The sequence below is a fragment of the Brachyhypopomus gauderio genome, chromosome 9 (genome assembly GCF_052324685.1).
Source record: "Brachyhypopomus gauderio isolate BG-103 chromosome 9, BGAUD_0.2, whole genome shotgun sequence".
NCBI classification, from domain to species: domain Eukaryota; kingdom Metazoa; phylum Chordata; class Actinopteri; order Gymnotiformes; family Hypopomidae; genus Brachyhypopomus; species Brachyhypopomus gauderio.
Window position 1 is genome coordinate 14,631,507 of NC_135219.1, and position 17,526 is coordinate 14,649,032.

A 17,526-nucleotide genomic window follows, 5' to 3' on the forward strand; every position below is an offset into this window, starting at 1 on the left:
GTTTTCACAAGCCTGTTTCTCTTCCTGTCCTTTTGTCTTTATTTTGGGATAGGTTTGATAGGTTTTCTGTCTAGTCCTTTGCATGTTCTCCCTTGTCTGCTTGCCTCCTTACTTGTTTGCTCTCCATTGTTTAGTGTTTTGTTTCATTTATTTAATAAATCATTTGAATACTAGCATTTGTGTCACACCCGCCCCCGTGATTCGTTACAACACGACACCTATCACCAGCCCACTCCCCCCAAATCGCCCCCACGCACTCTGCGCCCCTCGTTACTGTTTCTCTGTGGGGGAAAAAGACAACATCACAAAGTGAGTGACATCTCCCCGTAAAGATGTCAAAAAGACAGAAGTCCTCTGGTGCCCAGGATAGAAAAATGAGAAAACTGGAGGAAGAATAAAAACAGGGAATATAATGGTAATATATGGTGAATTGACTGTATGTTGTACTGTTAAAAATTCTCTTCAGAAAGGTAGTTACTAGCTAGCAAGTTATAGCGTCAGTTACCCCCTTCCCTAAACTTGTTAAGGAAATTTGAAAAGACCTCCATAACCCCCCTATTCTCACTAAATAAGCAGGTCTTAATCCTCATTGATTAGAGACTCTACAATAAGCAGAAACTTCAGATGTCGCTAATGTATTTGCCTTCTATTGTCTCTTTTGTATTTTTTGTATTTGGCAAAAGCTCCAATTAAACTGGTAACTGAGTCGGGACTTTTCTAACACTTGCTGAATTGTAATTAAAGGGTGCTTCGTTTTAATATGAGAATGCATGTTTGATGTGTTTCCATCTTTGGCGGAGAATTTCTGTAAGCAGATCTTACACACTGACTCATATAGGTTTGCTGGCTCTCCTTTTTATTTAAAACAAATCCAAAATGCTGCCAATCTGTAGCGGTGGTGTTTTTCTTTGAAACCAGCTCGCTTGACTCGTCGTCATTGTGGCTTTTCCCCCTCTATGATATTAGTGAACACCACCACTCTATAACCAATCAGTGAGCTCCAACTGCTTATCCCTCCCACAAATCTTTTTAATGAATGCGCCAAATGTCTTAAATGCCCCATTTTTCAAAGTACAGATTTGGCATGTTGCGTCATATCACATGGTTAATATACTGCCTGTAATGAATCAAGGGGCGGGTGTGACGCAAACGCAAGATTAGGGTAAATTTATTCAAAACACAGGTAACGGATTAAACAAAGAAAGACAACGACATATAGGTAAGTAGACTGAAGAACATGCGAGTAACGAAACAGAGAAACTACAAGGATGATGAAACAGACCAAGTACAAACGTGCCACAACAGACTTCTATACATATAACTAGAACACAACTTAAACAGGACAAGTACACTGCTAGCGAACACAGGTACACGCTCACGATACTACACATGAACAAGGAGCGGAAGAGACACACTACAATAAACCAAACTACCAGGGAAACCACTAGCGAGGAGTAAACTATAGAGGAGAAGAACACAGAAAGCAGGGTGGTGAACAATATCTTTACATGACGAAAGGAAAGACTAATACTCAAACAAAGGGACCAAGAACCAAAAAGGGAAGACAAACCAGAACTAACCCGAGAAGCGAGGAGAAGGCGCAGGCTACAGACTGTAGAGAGGAGCAAGCACAGGGGAGACAGGGAACACAGCAAACACAATGACCGACAACGAGCGGATAAGACAGAGGGGATTAAATACATGGGAACAGGGAGGAGAAACGAGACACAGGTGTGGGCACTGAAGACAGGGGCGTGACAGACAGAATGGGAACCAATGAAACGGGGAATCTAGGCGGGACTAGGGAGGAGGGCGGAGCTGGACATGACAGAACCCCCCCTCAAGGCGTGCAACACAGGGGCACGCCAAACAGGGAGGGAGGAACAGACACCGGGAACAGGAACAACCCGATGCAGAGGGGGACCGGTGGTCGGGGCCAGGGCAGGGAGAACAGGCACGGGACAGGACGGACGCAAGGGACCACGAACTAGGCTGAAAGGACTGGGACGAGGAACGGGCCGAGGCATGGGAACAGGACTGGAAGCGACAGGTCTGGGAACAGAAATAGGAGGTGGAACCGAGGGGGCTGGACCAGACTGGATCAGGGGCACAGGGCAGGACACATGGGGAGACCGGGACTCAGAGGACAGCAGGCGGAGGACAACGGAGATCGGGACGGGAACAAAGTGGGTAACGACTTGGGGAACAGACACGGGCACAGGGACCTGGAGGAAACCAGTAGACACAGGCACATGGACGCAGACACGAACGGACACAGGGACAGGGACCAACAGGAAACCAGGCACGGGACAGGCAACAAAGGGAATACAGGCAGGCGCAAAACAGGACAGTCACGGGGAACATCAACACCGAGAGGGACTGCAGGAGTCTCAGGCCCACTGGCGGGTAAAGGAGTCTCAGGGGAAACCTGCGCAGTCAGGAAACAGTTCACGGGGCCAGCAGGAGCCGGGTCAGGGTCTGCGGGGACCGGCAGGTCAGGCTGACGAGGCAGGGGGACCTGCGGAGTCCGTCGGCGGGCAGCGGGAACAGGCGGGGTCCGCCGGCGGGCAGAGGAGACATCGTCGGTGGCCGAGGCGGCAGAGGAGACGTCGTCGGTGGCCGAGGCGGCAGAGGAGACGTCGTCGGTGGCCGGGGACGCCGTGCAGGCGCCGTCTGGGGCCCGGGACGCCGTGCATGCGTCGTCTGGGGCCGGGGACGCCGGGCAGGCGCCGTCTGGGGCCGGGGACGCCGGGCAGGCGCCGTCTGGGGCCGGGGACGCCGGGCAGGCGCCGTCATTGGCAGCAGGGATGGCCGTGGCGACGTCATCGGAGGCAGGGATGGCCGTGGCGACGTCATCGGCGGCATGGATGGCCGTGGCGATGTCATCTGGAGACAGGGATGGTGGAGAGGCGACCTCGGAAAGCGGGACCGCCAGAGAGACGTCATCAGGAGGTGGGACCGCTGAGGCAACATCCTTGGAAGGTGGGACCACCAATGCGATGTCCTCAGGAGGCGGAGTCGTCGGAATTATGTCATCGAGGGGCGGAGCCGCAGGACAGGCGTCATCGGGAGGCAGAGCTGCAGGGATGACTGCATCGGTAGGCAGAGCCAGAGGGACATTCTGTGGTAGCATGGAGGCCTGAACGTCGCTGGCACTAGCCCTCAAGCCCATATTCCCCCCGACCTGGCCGATGGGGCCTAATAGCTGAGCCATGAGAGGTCGGTGCCTTGAGGAACTGCCTCCCCCAAAATCTTCTTCGGGGATCAACTCCACTGTATGTCCCTTAAGGCGTGGGAAAGGGAGCTGACTGGCATGTTTAGCAAACCTAGTGAGTAGTAAGCTACTGAAGCCTTTTACAGTCCATGCCTCTCCCAAACGCCTTGACAAAATTATGTCTGCCCACTCAAGTGCCTTAGTTTTTAGCAGGGAATGCATAAATAGCACCAATACTCTCTCAGGAGGTGGGGGGCAAGTCAACACCTGAATGTACATATTACTCTGTAAAACAAAACTGTCTGCGGACATGTTTTCCCCATTGTATTCCTCCGGGCAGGGGGCGAGAGATGGCAGACCAACGTATTTACCTCCAGAATCCTTAACTAGGAGGGATTGTAGGTTATCCAACTTTGCCAAAAAGGAGTCCTTCTCAAAGAGAATTTCCTCTCCATCAGGAGAGCAGGAATCCTGCTGCGTCACTTTGAACTGGTCGGTCATTATGTAATGAATCAAGGGGCGGGTGTGACGCAAACGCAAGATTAGGGTAAATTTATTCAAAACACAGGTAACGGATTAAACAAAGAAAGACAACGACATATAGGTAAGTAGACTGAAGAACATGTGAGTAACGAAACAGAGAAACTACAAGGATGATGAAACAGACCAAGTACAAACGTGCCACAACAGACTTCTATACATATAACTAGAACACAACTTAAACAGGACAAGTACACTGCTAGCGAACACAGGTACACGCTCACGATACTACACATGAACAAGGAGCGGAAGAGACAAACTACAATAAACCAAACTACCAGGGAAACCACTAGCGAGGAGTAAACTATAGAGGAGAAGAACACGGAAAGCAGGGTGGTGAACAATATCTTTACATGACGAAAGGAAAGACTAATACTCAAACAAAGGGACCAAGAACCAAAAAGGGAAGACAAACCAGAACTAACCCGAGAAGCGAGGAGAAGGCGCAGGCTACAGACTGTAGAGAGGAGCAAGCACAGGGGAGACAGGGAACACAGCAAACACAATGACCGACAACGAGCGGATAAGACAGAGGGGATTAAATACCTGGGAACAGGGAGGAGAAACGAGACACAGGTGTGGGCACTGAAGACAGGGGCGTGACAGACAGAATGGGAACCAATGAAACGGGGAATCTTGTTCATTGCAGATGCACTTTTGAAATAATAACAATGTTGCTGCTAATTAATTTCTTTAATACTGATACAATCAACCCGATGATTGATGATGCCGGGGGCACCAACCAAAATCTCGCCTAGGGCACCACATTGGTCAGGGCCGGTGTTCTGTCGAGTTGTGCTTTGCATCGAGTTGTGCTAGTTTGCGTTTTTGCGCATGCACAGACCCACAGGCTTGTTATTTGTTTCCACGCTATGCTCCCTTTCTGTCGAGTTTACATTCAGGTGATAATTTCTTATCTTTTTTATTATGTTTTTGTTAGCAAACACGTGCATGGGTCTGTACTGGAAGCATGATTTGATAAGGGAAGCATTATTCGATGTATGATATCAGCCTTTCGAGATATGCTATCCATGTAAAATGTTAATAAGGAAGCTATAATGGATTTAAATCCATGGATTTGTCCATACATACAGTGCACGTACTTGATTTTATAATTACAATGCGTCATAATACTGAGTTAGGCTATACTTTATGGGAAACGCACAACTGCAAGCATTTTTCGACAAAGTAGCACAACTCGACAGCACTGGTTTTCAGTATCCTGGTTGTTTAGTATGTTATGCGTTTAACCTGTGTTTTGTTTAAAGTATAGCATTCGGTTGTCTTCGTCTTTAGTTCTCCTGCTTGTTCAGTCATGTCTCTCCGTGTTGGTTATGTTTCATGTTCTGACTCCTTGCCCGATATGACCCATGCCTGCCTGTTTGACTCTGACTTCGGAATTCCCTCCATTAAATCTCACTATCCTCAGCGTTTGTGTCCGGCTCCTCACTCCGCGATGCACAAAACGTTACAGAACCTATTATTGTGGGCAGGCCAGTGAGTCAACCTATTGCTGTGGGCTTACCAGTGAATGAACCTATTACTCTGGGCTCACCAGTGAGTAAACCCATCGGCGCAGATGGAAATTCTGAAGTGAGGGGGACCAAGCTGTACAATATATACGTTTATGCTTGTAGATGCTAGATTTCGGATGGGGTCAATATAAATTACTATGGGCTCACCAGTGAGTGAACCTATTACTGTGGGCTCACCAGTGAGTGAACCTATTACTGTGGGCTCACCAGTGAGTGAACCTATTACTGTGGGCTCACCAGTGAGTGAACCTATTACTGTGGGCTCATCAGTGAGTGAACCTATTACTGTGGGCAGTCCAGTGAGTGAACCTATTACCCTGGGCTCACCAGTGAGTGAACCTATTACTCTGGGCAGGCCAGCAAGTACAAATAATCATTTGCCAAAAATGATAATAAATTCACATTTAAAACCAGATTTTAAAGCAATAGAATGTAATAGAAATTAAAATAAATTAGAGAATTTTAAGAAATCACCAAATGGTTTAAAATAAAGATTTAAATTAAAAAATAAATTAAAATAAGATTAAGAACACTAGAAAACTAGAAAAAATGCTAAATTTTAAGTACAATGTTTCAGTACTATTATAATAGTAAATCTGAGTGTCACGTTGAGGACCCCGGCCCCTCCCTTTTGGGCGTGTATCAACGTTGTCCACGTGCTTTGTCGGCGTCAGTGGATATCCGTGGTTAGGGTTTTGTCGTGTGATTAATAAGTCTCACCTGTGAATCGTCTCGTAATCACGTGGGGCTAATGTGGTTTGTCTATTTAATGTGCGCTCGCGCAGTGTCCTGTGCTCGTCGTTGTCTCCACGTTGCTGTGTGTGTGAGAGTTGTGTGTTGCTCGTGCGCTATTGCGCAATCCTTTGAAATAAACAAAGTGACATCAGTCCAAAGAGGATTCTGTGTCTCGTCCTTCGCCGACCCACGAACGTCACAGAACGACGAGCCGTCCGAGACACAAAAAGAATGCCAGGCTACAAGCCGAAGCTGAAGAAGGGGAAGAAACCCTGCAAGCGGCATCACCGCTCTTCTTCCTCTCCTCCACGCCACAAAGCCCCGCCGACTCTGGCACAGCTGATGCAGGACCCCGAGTGTGCATACCTGCTGTGCGCGGCTCGGGAGACCTCCATACCCGAGCTGGCAGAGGAATACCGCAGGACAGCCGCTCGGGTATGGGAGGAGCGGCATCCCTCTCCTTCTCGGGAGCTATCGCCCCTGCGGGTGGGCGTCCTCGAGCTGGAGGAAGACCCCCCCGGTCAAGAGGAGGGCTCCTCCGCGCTCCAGGAGGCGACGCCCACGCAGGAACAGCTGGAGAGGGACCCTGTGTGCGCTTCCCAGCTGTCTGCGGCGCGTGAGTGCAAGGACCCGGAGATGGCGGAGATGTTCCGCGAGGGCATCTCCACTCGTCTCCTTCCCGCGCCCTCTCGCCTCCGAGGGTGGGCGCCTGCACGATCGGCGCTACCGCGTCAACTCCGGAGGAGGAGTTCGGAGAGGAGGAATCTGAGGAGGAGGAGCAGGAGGACGAGGTAGAGGACTACCCCCCGTCTATAGGTGACGCCTCCACCATAGACTACGGTGGAGAAGGGGAGGAGGACTACCCTCCATCTATAGGCGACGCCTCTACCATCGATTACGGTGGAGAAGGGGAGGAGAACTACCCTCCATCTATAGGCGACGCCTCCACCGTCGACTACGGGGAGGAGGAGGAGGAGTCGGAGGAAGAGGATTACCTCCCTCCGCCCGTAGGTCCCTCTACCACCGTAGGGAAAGGCGGGGAAGATCACCCCGATGACGATGATAGGGAGGAGGGGTACGGAGATTACCCTCCGTCCGAGGGCTCGTACACCGAGGAGGAAGAGGAGAGCCCTCCCGCCTCGGACCCATCGGCCGAGAAGTTTAAAGGGAGGTGGACCCCGTCCTCTACTCGCTCTAGTGGAGAGAGCATGGACTGCTCCCGGGGTGGCAACCCGGAGCAGCCCATGAGCTGGAGCCAGGACAGTGAGGCGACGGACATGGAAGTGGAAGCGCCCACTGTCAACTCCAGAGGACAGTCGTGGAGCGAGGTGGACGTGCCATACAGCCAGCTGGGGGGAGAGTACGCCAGCCGCGCTGCACCGGGCGCGTCCGCCAGCCGCGCTGCACCGGGTGCATGCGCCAGCCATGCTGCGCCCGGTGGAGGGTATGCAGCAGGGGCAAGAGGAACACCGCAGTGCCTGCAGGACCAGTGGCTCACGGTCTCTCTCCCTTACTCGCCCTTCTCTTGGCGCGCAGCCTGGCGCCTATGTCGTGTGTGTGTGTTCCTGTAATCGTAAGTCTGCCCGTATGTGTACCAAACCCCCTTTTCCCGTTTGTGTCGATGTGTGTAAGCGTGCCTGTTTGTGTGTTTGTTCCTGTACCGTTTAATGTGTCTAACGTCTTTTCCCCCGTCTTCCCAGGGAGGGTGTGCTAGGCGATTCGTCACGGACGCTTCGCCAAGGGCAGTCACCTCCCAGACGCAGGACTGAGCGCGTTGGATCCGCCCATCGTCGTGGGTTCGGGGCACTCGGTCCTGTTGGCACCCCGGGACGGGTAGTGCCCTTGGAGGAGGCGTCTGTCACGTTGAGGACCCCGGCCCCTCCCTTTTGGGCGTGTGTCAACGTTGTCCACGTGCTTTGTCTGCATCAGTGGATATCCGTGGTTAGGGTTTTGTCGTGTGATTAATAAGTCTCACCTGTGAATCGTCTCGTAATTACGTGGGGCTAATGTGGTTTGTCTATTTAATGTGCGCTCGCGCAGGGTCCTGTGCTCGTCGTTGTCTAAGTTTCCACGTTGCTGTGTGTGTGAGAGTTGTGTGTTGCTCGTGCACTATTGCGCAATCCTTTGAAATAAACAAAGTGACGTCAGTCCAAAGAGGATTCTGTGTCTCATCCTTCGCCGACCCACGAACGTCACACTGAGATGTGAAACTTAAGACTTTTTCTGTGGCTGTACACAAATTTTGAAAACACTAATATATCTGTATGTACATGCAGAATTTCCAGAAATAAATCATCACACTCAGATCCATGTTTATATCACATGTTGCAATATTTGCGCACCACTAGGTGTCACTGTGCTGTAAGTTGTGAAGGTTGTGTCCCCCTCATGTGAAATGCCTACAAGGTAGAGAGAAGTGCACCAGACTGACATTTCCTATTGGACTGGCAACATGGGTTTCCCAGGGGAATGTTATGACTTCATCTTCAAGATTAACTCCTATACATCATGCCAACACAGGCGACTGGTTGTTTTAGCATGTCAATCAAATTTCCCTCTGCCAGTCTACATCCATTCATTTCCCTTTCAGTGTTATACAAAACTTTCCTTTCCTCATGTCTCCCCCTCCAGTCAAATTCATCAAGAAGATTTAAAATTCACTCAGTATAATGGAGACAATCAATGAAAACATAAAACGAAGAGCACCTTGGGGCCTTATCTATATGTCACACAAGGGCACTGTGACGGGCAGGGGTGAGCAACTAAAAGGAAGCGATCACGCCAAGTCTCAGGGAAAAAGGATGGTTTAATAGAAAGTGTGCAAACCAAAAACCCGTGCAATATCTCCAAATTAAGGATATAATGACCAGCGGTCAACTGGTACAAAGACAAGACATATATAGGCAAACAAACGACCCTCAGGTGAGACGGATCACGGGCTCCGCCCACCTGAGGGACGCACATGACGTCACAAAACAACAACAACAACAGCCGCTGTGGACGGAGGCGGCCGGTAGGGGGCCGCCTCACCGTGACAGACCCCCCCACCAAGCCGCACTCCCCTCCACTGGGTGTGTGGCACACAGCGGCTGCACACAAAACATGAAGGGGCAGGAAGGCAGGGACACACCTCCTGCAGTCCGGGAGCTGAAACATAAAACATACAACATTACTCAGCTCACCTCCCCGGGCAGGACCCTGGACTGACCGGGCCGTTAACAACACAAAACCACGCCCCAATCGGTCACAGGGCCCTCACGCCCTAACCGGACCTGATCCGGTGAGCCCCACAGGTGTGAGGACGAGGAGCTACGGCTCCTTTCTCGTCCCTCGTGTATGTGTGTGTGTGCAGGCTACCTCTCCAAGGTGTGGCTACTTCACCTCCTGGACCTACCTCCTCCCAGAGCTGACCCCTGCCTTCTGCTAGGGGTCACCCCAGCCTCCTGGGGAGCCAACCCCTCCCGGGGCCTCTCATCGCAAGGTGGACTCCTCCACCCAACCCAGGAGCGCCAGAGACCGAGGCCCAGAGCGCCCCCGACACGGGCTAGGGAGCAGCCCCAAGGGCCTCCTGGTCACCCCGGGCAGGAGGGAGAATCTCCTTCCTCAGCAGGAGCTTTTCAGACCGGAGCCCCATGGTCCCCAAACATCCAGGGGCCCCAGCCCTCTAGGGAGGGGCTCTTCATGACCGGGCTCCAGTCACCCCACAACACAAGGGGGCTCCTGCCAGGTGGAGACCCCCACAAGGTCCAGGAACACCGCCAAGGAGAAGCACCTGCACAGAACACAGAACACACACACACACACAACACAAACACGCCACACCGATGCCCTCCGTGCCATACCCTTTGGCACGGGACCACAACCGGTCCCCCCCAAACACATATTTAAGGGGAGGAGCAAGCGTGGAATTACATATAACAACGACATGTCACGAGCACGCTAGGACACAACGAACACGCAAATACTAGACAAACAGAAAATAGTGCGCAAACAGTAAATGAACGGGACCCACACGTGCGTGCTCTACATATAAACAGTGGTGACACGCCGCTCAGAGTCGCAGTCGCTCCCCACATTAAACACACGACACACGGGGAGCGAGGCGCCAGTGATGAGCGGCAAACGCGTCACATACACGGACGTAATTTTGGGGGGGGACATGTCCCCCCCACTTTTTCAAAAGCCGGCTTTGGTCCCCCCCAGTTTTTACGGTTAAAACCAAATATTTAAATAGCGACGAATCCATGTCCCCCCCCACTTTTGAAATCAAAATTACATCCATGGTCACATACACAAAACATTTAACATATAACAAATGAGCACGCACACTGATCCGCCGGTCCGTTCACCCGTACACACTTACAACACCACACAACAAGAGAGTTATTCCAGGAAGACGCCCTGGTCCTCGCCGTGCCAAACACAAAACAAACGCACGGCGGAACTTTCCCAACAGACAACGAACATGAAAAGCTGTCTCAGGGCAGACTGCCCTGGTCCTCGCTGTGCCACACACACACACAGTAAAAAAAGTAAAAGAGACTGGCGGCTTCCGAAGGGTGGCTGGTCATTCTGTGACGGGCAGGGGTGAGCAACTAAAAGGAAGCGATCACGCCAAGGGAAAAAGGATGGTTTAATAGAAAGTGTGCAAACCAAAAACCTGTGCAATATCTCCAAATTAAGGATATAATGACCAGCGGTCAACTGGTACAAAGACAAGACATATATAGGCAAACAAACGACCCTCAGGTGAGACAGATCACGGGCTCCGCCCACCTGAGGGACGCACATGACGTCACAAAACAACAACAACAACAGCCGCTGTGGACGGAGGCGGCCGGTAGGGGGCCGCCTCACCGTGACAGACCCCCCCACCAAGCCGCACTCCCCTCCACTGGGTGTGTGGCACACAGCGGCTGCACATAAAACATGAAGGGGCAGGAAGGCAGGGACACACCTCCTGCAGTCCGGGAGCTGAAACATAAAACATACAACATTACTCAGCTCACCTCCCCGGGCAGGACCCTGGACTGACCGGGCCGTTAACAACACAAAACCACGCCCCAATCGGTCACAGGGCCCTCACGCCCTAACCGGACCTGATCCGGTGAGCCCCACAGGTGTGAGGACGAGGAGCTACGGCTCCTTTCTCGTCCCTCGTGTATGTGTGTGTGTGCAGGCTACCTCTCCAAGGTGTGGCTACTTCACCTCCTGGACCTACCTCCTCCCAGAGCTGACCCCTGCCTTCTGCTAGGGGTCACCCCAGCCTCCTGGGGAGCCAACCCCTCCCGGGGCCTCTCATCGCAAGGTGGACTCCTCCACCCAACCCAGGAGCGCCAGAGACCGAGGCCCAGAGCGCCCCCGACACGGGCTAGGGAGCAGCCCCAAGGGCCTCCTGGTCACCCCGGGCAGGAGGGAGAATCTCCTTCCTCAGCAGGAGCTTTTCAGACCGGAGCCCCATGGTCCCCAAACATCCAGGGGCCCCAGCCCTCTAGGGAGGGGCTCTTCATGACCGGGCTCCAGTCACCCCACAACACAAGGGGGCTCCTGCCAGGTGGAGACCCCCACAAGGTCCAGGAACACCGCCAAGGAGAAGCACCTGCACAGAACACAGAACACACACACACACACAACACAAACACGCCACACCGATGCCCTCCGTGCCATACCCTTTGGCACGGGACCACAACCGGTCCCCCCCAAACACATATTTAAGGGGAGGAGCAAGCGTGGAATTACATATAACAACGACATGTCACGAGCACGCTAGGACACAACGAACACGCAAATACTAGACAAACAGAAAATAGTGCGCAAACAGTAAATGAACGGGACCCACACGTGCGTGCTCTACATATAAACAGTGGTGACACGCCGCTCAGAGTCGCAGTCGCTCCCCACATTAAACACACGACACACGGGGAGCGAGGCGCCAGTGATGAGCGGCAAACGCGTCACATACACGGACGTAATTTTGGGGGGGGACATGTCCCCCCCACTTTTTCAAAAGCCGGCTTTGGTCCCCCCCAGTTTTTACGGTTAAAACCAAATATTTAAATAGCGACGAATCCATGTCCCCCCCCACTTTTGAAATCAAAATTACATCCATGGTCACATACACAAAACATTTAACATATAACAAACGAGCACGCACACTGATCCGCCGGTCCGTTCACCCGTACACACTTACAACACCACACAACAAGAGAGTTATTCCAGGAAGACGCCCTGGTCCTCGCCGTGCCAAACACAAAACAAACGCACGGCGGAACTTTCCCAACAGACAACGAACATGAAAAGCTGTCTCAGGGCAGACTGCCCTGGTCCTCGCTGTGCCACACACACACACAGTAAAAAAAGTAAAAGAGACTGGCGGCTTCCGAAGGGTGGCTGGTCATTCTGTGACGGGCAGGGGTGAGCAACTAAAAGGAAGCGATCACGCCAAGGGAAAAAGGATGGTTTAATAGAAAGTGTGCAAACCAAAAACCTGTGCAATATCTCCAAATTAAGGATATAATGACCAGCGGTCAACTGGTACAAAGACAAGACATATATAGGCAAACAAACGACCCTCAGGTGAGACGGATCACGGGCTCCGCCCACCTGAGGGACGCACATGACGTCACAAAATAACAACAACAACAGCCGCTGTGGACGGAGGCGGCCGCCTCACCGTGACAGGCACACTGTCAAAACCAGGATATTCAGGCGATGCACTTCTGGAACTCCTGTGCCATTCTTTGCCCCACCTGTCATTAACCTTGTCCTATTCCAAGCTGTGCTTCTCTTCTTCTCTTCACCTTATTCTCCTCTTATTAATCTGTGCTGCTTCTACTCCAACCCTGTAAACAATTCCAGATTAACAACAGACTCAATGACTTTGATACAAAAAGAACGACTAATCTGTTCTTTAAATGTACTAATCTCAGTTATCTTCTGCTAAGCTACAGTCTGAATTAAGGTGCGAGTTCTGCGTGTTTTACTTTCCTCAGCTTGACAGCTCACTCTTCCTCTATTCACTGGCCTTACACAGATCCTCTTCTCCTGTCCTCACTTGGCTCTGCCTCCATCTCAGATTATTCATCATCCTCCAATCTAACCAGAAACAGTCATGGATTTGCTCAACTCTACCCTCTCTAACAAGGACAGCTTCAGGGCCCAGGTCTCCACTGCTTATCAGACAATCCCTTCCAATACACCTCATGACAAAAAAGTAATCACTTTTATCAATTTTAAAATTCAGTGGCATGTTGAAAACACCATCACTCTTCAAAACAATAAACACTCTCAACATAAACATCTTACAAAGGAGGCTACATGTTGTAGCAGTGGGGCTTTATGGGTAGTGTTGGAAAATTATATTTTAATCACAATGCTTTTGTAATCTCATATATTATAACCAAAGTCTTTATTCTAATCCTTTTATATTTTGCTAACATTACAGTTTAATCACACTGTTTAAGATTAATATTGTAATCCTTTTACAGTATTAATCAAGTTGTTTATTATTATGTTTTACTTACATTACAGTATTAACCAAATTGTTTATTATTATATTTTACTTACATTACAGTATTAACCAAATTGTTTATTATTATATTTTACTTACATTACAGTATGAATCAAATTACTTATTATCAAAAGTGTCTGAGAATATGCTTGTCTGCCCTTTTAAGTACATGCAGGAGAAAGTTAGCTAAAAAGAGGAAGCTTCAAAACAGCCTCTGTAGGTCCACTTGACATTTGCAAAACCACGAAGTGAAAACTTGGAGAGAGGAAACAACTGTGTGTTTGACGTCTGTAACTTAGGTGCAACCCCAAGGAGTGAAAGTTAAGTGGAAGGTAAATGGATTACAACCCCAAGACGTGGGGCCTCTTTTACCTTTGTGATCGCTAAATTGTCAGAACATGTTGTAGGATTTAGGGAACTAAGATGGGCTCACCTAATTCTGAAAGTCTTAGACAAACAACTTTTGGAGAACATGCGAAAACAGTTTCTGGAAAACAGGTATAGTCCGGTAAATTCCAACAGAGACGGGGGGGGGGGGGGGCTCACCCATATTCATTATAAAATAGAGACAGAAGCAGACTGGTTTTAGAGCTACACACTGAGCGACACGAATAGGCTGAGGTTTTTCACTCTTGTGTACTCTCAAAGATCTCTTAAAATATTTCTTGATTGTATTAGCTTTAATAAAAGATTAAAAGACACAAGACTGGTGACATTCCTTTTTGCATCAAACGAACGCACTGCGCTAGAACGGGAGGAAAGGAAGCACAACAGTAGACTCCAATAGTTACCTAAGGTGTGGATCAGGTATTTTAACGTCATGCTATCATGTGTGCTCCTCAAAAGATTTTACCCCCACAACACGCAGAAGCACACCCAACACCAAGGGCTGGGGTGTAATCATGATGCTGTACCTATCTCACTACACCTGTCTGGTAGCATCCTAAGCAAAGCAAAAACAAAAAACAAGATATAGAATAAGGAACTAAAGCCCCAACAACTAAAGCCCCAACAAAACACAGCCTGAGATACAACACAGTCTGAGAAATAAGCAGATGGTGGTGTTTGTGTGTGTGAAATACCACAATGCGGTTAAAAATCACAATTGACAAATATGGCACATTTAATTTCACATTTCAGACGCTTACACTGTAGAAGCCCCATACTCAAATAGCGGCCCGCGGGCCAGAAATAGAGCTTTTTTGAAAAGTGTTTTTTTTTTTAATGATATATTTTTTTCAATCATGCTATTCGCTCTTATTTTGAAATCGCGCACCGCAATCTCAAGCCGATGCTGGGAATTGCCTCTATATATATGTCAAATGCGTTCGCCACCCCCCGGCACAAATCTACGTTCGCCACCGCCACACCCCCCGTAAGTGGCCCCTTCAGTGATTGAAAAAATAAAATGTGGCCCGTCATCATTTCTATTTGAGTACCCCTGCTGTAGAGAGACACAGACACATATAGAAAGAGTGCATTACTTTAACACAAATATAGATTTTTTATCTGAAATGTGAGAAGGGAAGTCATCATTATCAAATCTAACTCAGCCTTGAACATCTCTACATCTCTCACTAGAGTACACTGCAGTGACTCACCTGGAACCTGGAATCTTCACTTATTAATTTATAAATATTGCACCATATATTTAATACATTTAATTATTTTTGGGAATGTTACCAAATGTTTGGGAATGTTACCAATGTGCCACAATATCTCAAAATCATTGGTGTACCCCATCTGGTGAATTCAAGGCTACACAGCACATAAAACAGAACTATATATATGTGGTGTTCCAACACCAGACATAAAGGAGAATTTTATTTTGTTGTGGATCGATGGTGAGTTTTTATTGGTTGATTCTACCAGTATGTATAGGGGATTGCCATGTGAGCCCCTGTCTTGCTTTTGACTCTTGCCGATACCTATACGTGGCTCGTGTCGTTTTCGTTTTGGGTTTTCTAAAACTGCCGTTTGTGTTTTCCAGTTGTCTGCTTAAACAGTCCTGAACATAATGGTGTGCATATACACGACAATACATTTTGGAGAATTTAAAATAAATGTAAATAAAAACAAGGTTGTCATGATACAGCCTTCACCTGTGTATAGATGTAGTCTGTGTCTATATACACTACTGTTCAAAAGTTTGGGGTCACTTAGAAATGTTCTTATTTTTGAAAGAAAAGCAGTTTTTTTTTCAATTTAGCTAACAATAAATGCATCAAAAATACACTCTATACATTGTTAATGTGGTAAATGACTATTCTAACTGTAAACGTCTGGTTTTTAATGCAATATCTACATAGATGTATGGAGACCCATTTCCAACAACCATCACTCCAGTGTTCTAATGGTACATTGTGTTTGCTAACTGTGTAAGGAGGCTATTGGCTATTTTAACCTTGTAAATCCTGTAAAGCTGCTTTGTGACAACTTGAGTTGTTAAAAGCGCTATACAAATAAACTTTGATTTGATTTGATATTGGATATTTAGAAAACCCTTGAAAAGCCTTGTGCAAGTAGGTTAGCACAGCTGAAAACAGTTTTGCTGATTAGAGAAGCTATAAAACTGACCTTCCTTTAAGCTAGTTGAGAATCTGGAGCATTACAATTGTTGGTTCGATTAAACTCACAAAATGGCCAGAAAAAGACAACTTTCAATTGAAACTCGACAGTCTATTCTTGTTTTGAGAAATGAAGGCTATTCCATGCGAGACATTGACAAGAAACAGAAGATTTCCTACAATGGTGTGTACTACTCCCTTCAGAGGAGTGCACAGACAGGCTCTAACTAGAGTAGAAGGAGAAGTGGAAGGCCCTGCTGCACAACTGAGCAAGAAGACAAGTACATTAAAGTCTCAGGTTTGAGAAATCGACGCCTCACAGGTCCTTAACTGGCAGCTTCATTAAATAGTACCCACAAAACGCCAGTGTCAACATCTACAGTGAAGAGGCGACTCCGGGATGCTGGCCTTCAGGGCAGAGTGGCAAAGAAAAAGCCATATCTGAGACTGGCTAATAAAAGAAAAAGATTAATATGGGCAAAAGAAAGCAAAGTTTAAAGTAGAAAATTATTTCAAATAAAAAAAAAACATTATTTCTACCTTGTCAATGTCTGGACTATATTTCTATTCATTTTGCAACTCATTTGATAAATAAAAGTATGAGATTTCAGGGCAAAACACAAAATTGTCTAGGTGACCCCAAACTTTTGAACGGTAGTGTATGTACTTCCTATGGGTGTGGCTATTTATGAATGTGTTCACCCGTCTCATTAGTCCAATGTGTTACACGCAGTACTTGTTTTGTGTTAAGTATATATTGTATCAATCAATCAATCAATCAAATTTTATTTATATAGCGCTTTTTACAACAGTTGTTGTCACAAAGCAGCTTTACAGCTGTATGTGTTAATCTTGTCCTGTGCTCATCTTTGTGAGTCTTGTTTGTGTTGCATGTGCTACCGCCACATTACTACGAGCAGCTACATCATTCATTAATAAATAAGAAATACGGTATACGTTCATGCATTCTCTTCTTTGCATCCTGCTTTCCTCGCACAGTGACAAAGGTCATTTTCTATTTGAGCACTGAAACGTTATTCATTAGACTGAAATGTAAAATGTTGACACCTCGTCACTGGGAAGTCATTTACCATTAAATATAACAGGTAGACTGAAGACAATGCTAAAGAGTTAAACAAATATTCTGCTTTGGAGCATGAACCTGTTGTGCAGGACCTGCAGGACATGTGTTTCATAAGCAGTGAGCCTACTGCTCACCAAATCCACTTCAGGAGCCTATAAACAGATAATTATAGACAGAAAACATGAAAGTGGAAACATAAACTCACTGTACATTTTTTGTAAAAATCTTATTAGCTGTAGAAAAAATAATATGAATTTTACAAGGACATGTCTTGTTTTCAAAATTTATATGGTTTAGTGACTCCTACCTCCTCCACTTAGCAATTTTATTAGGATGAACTC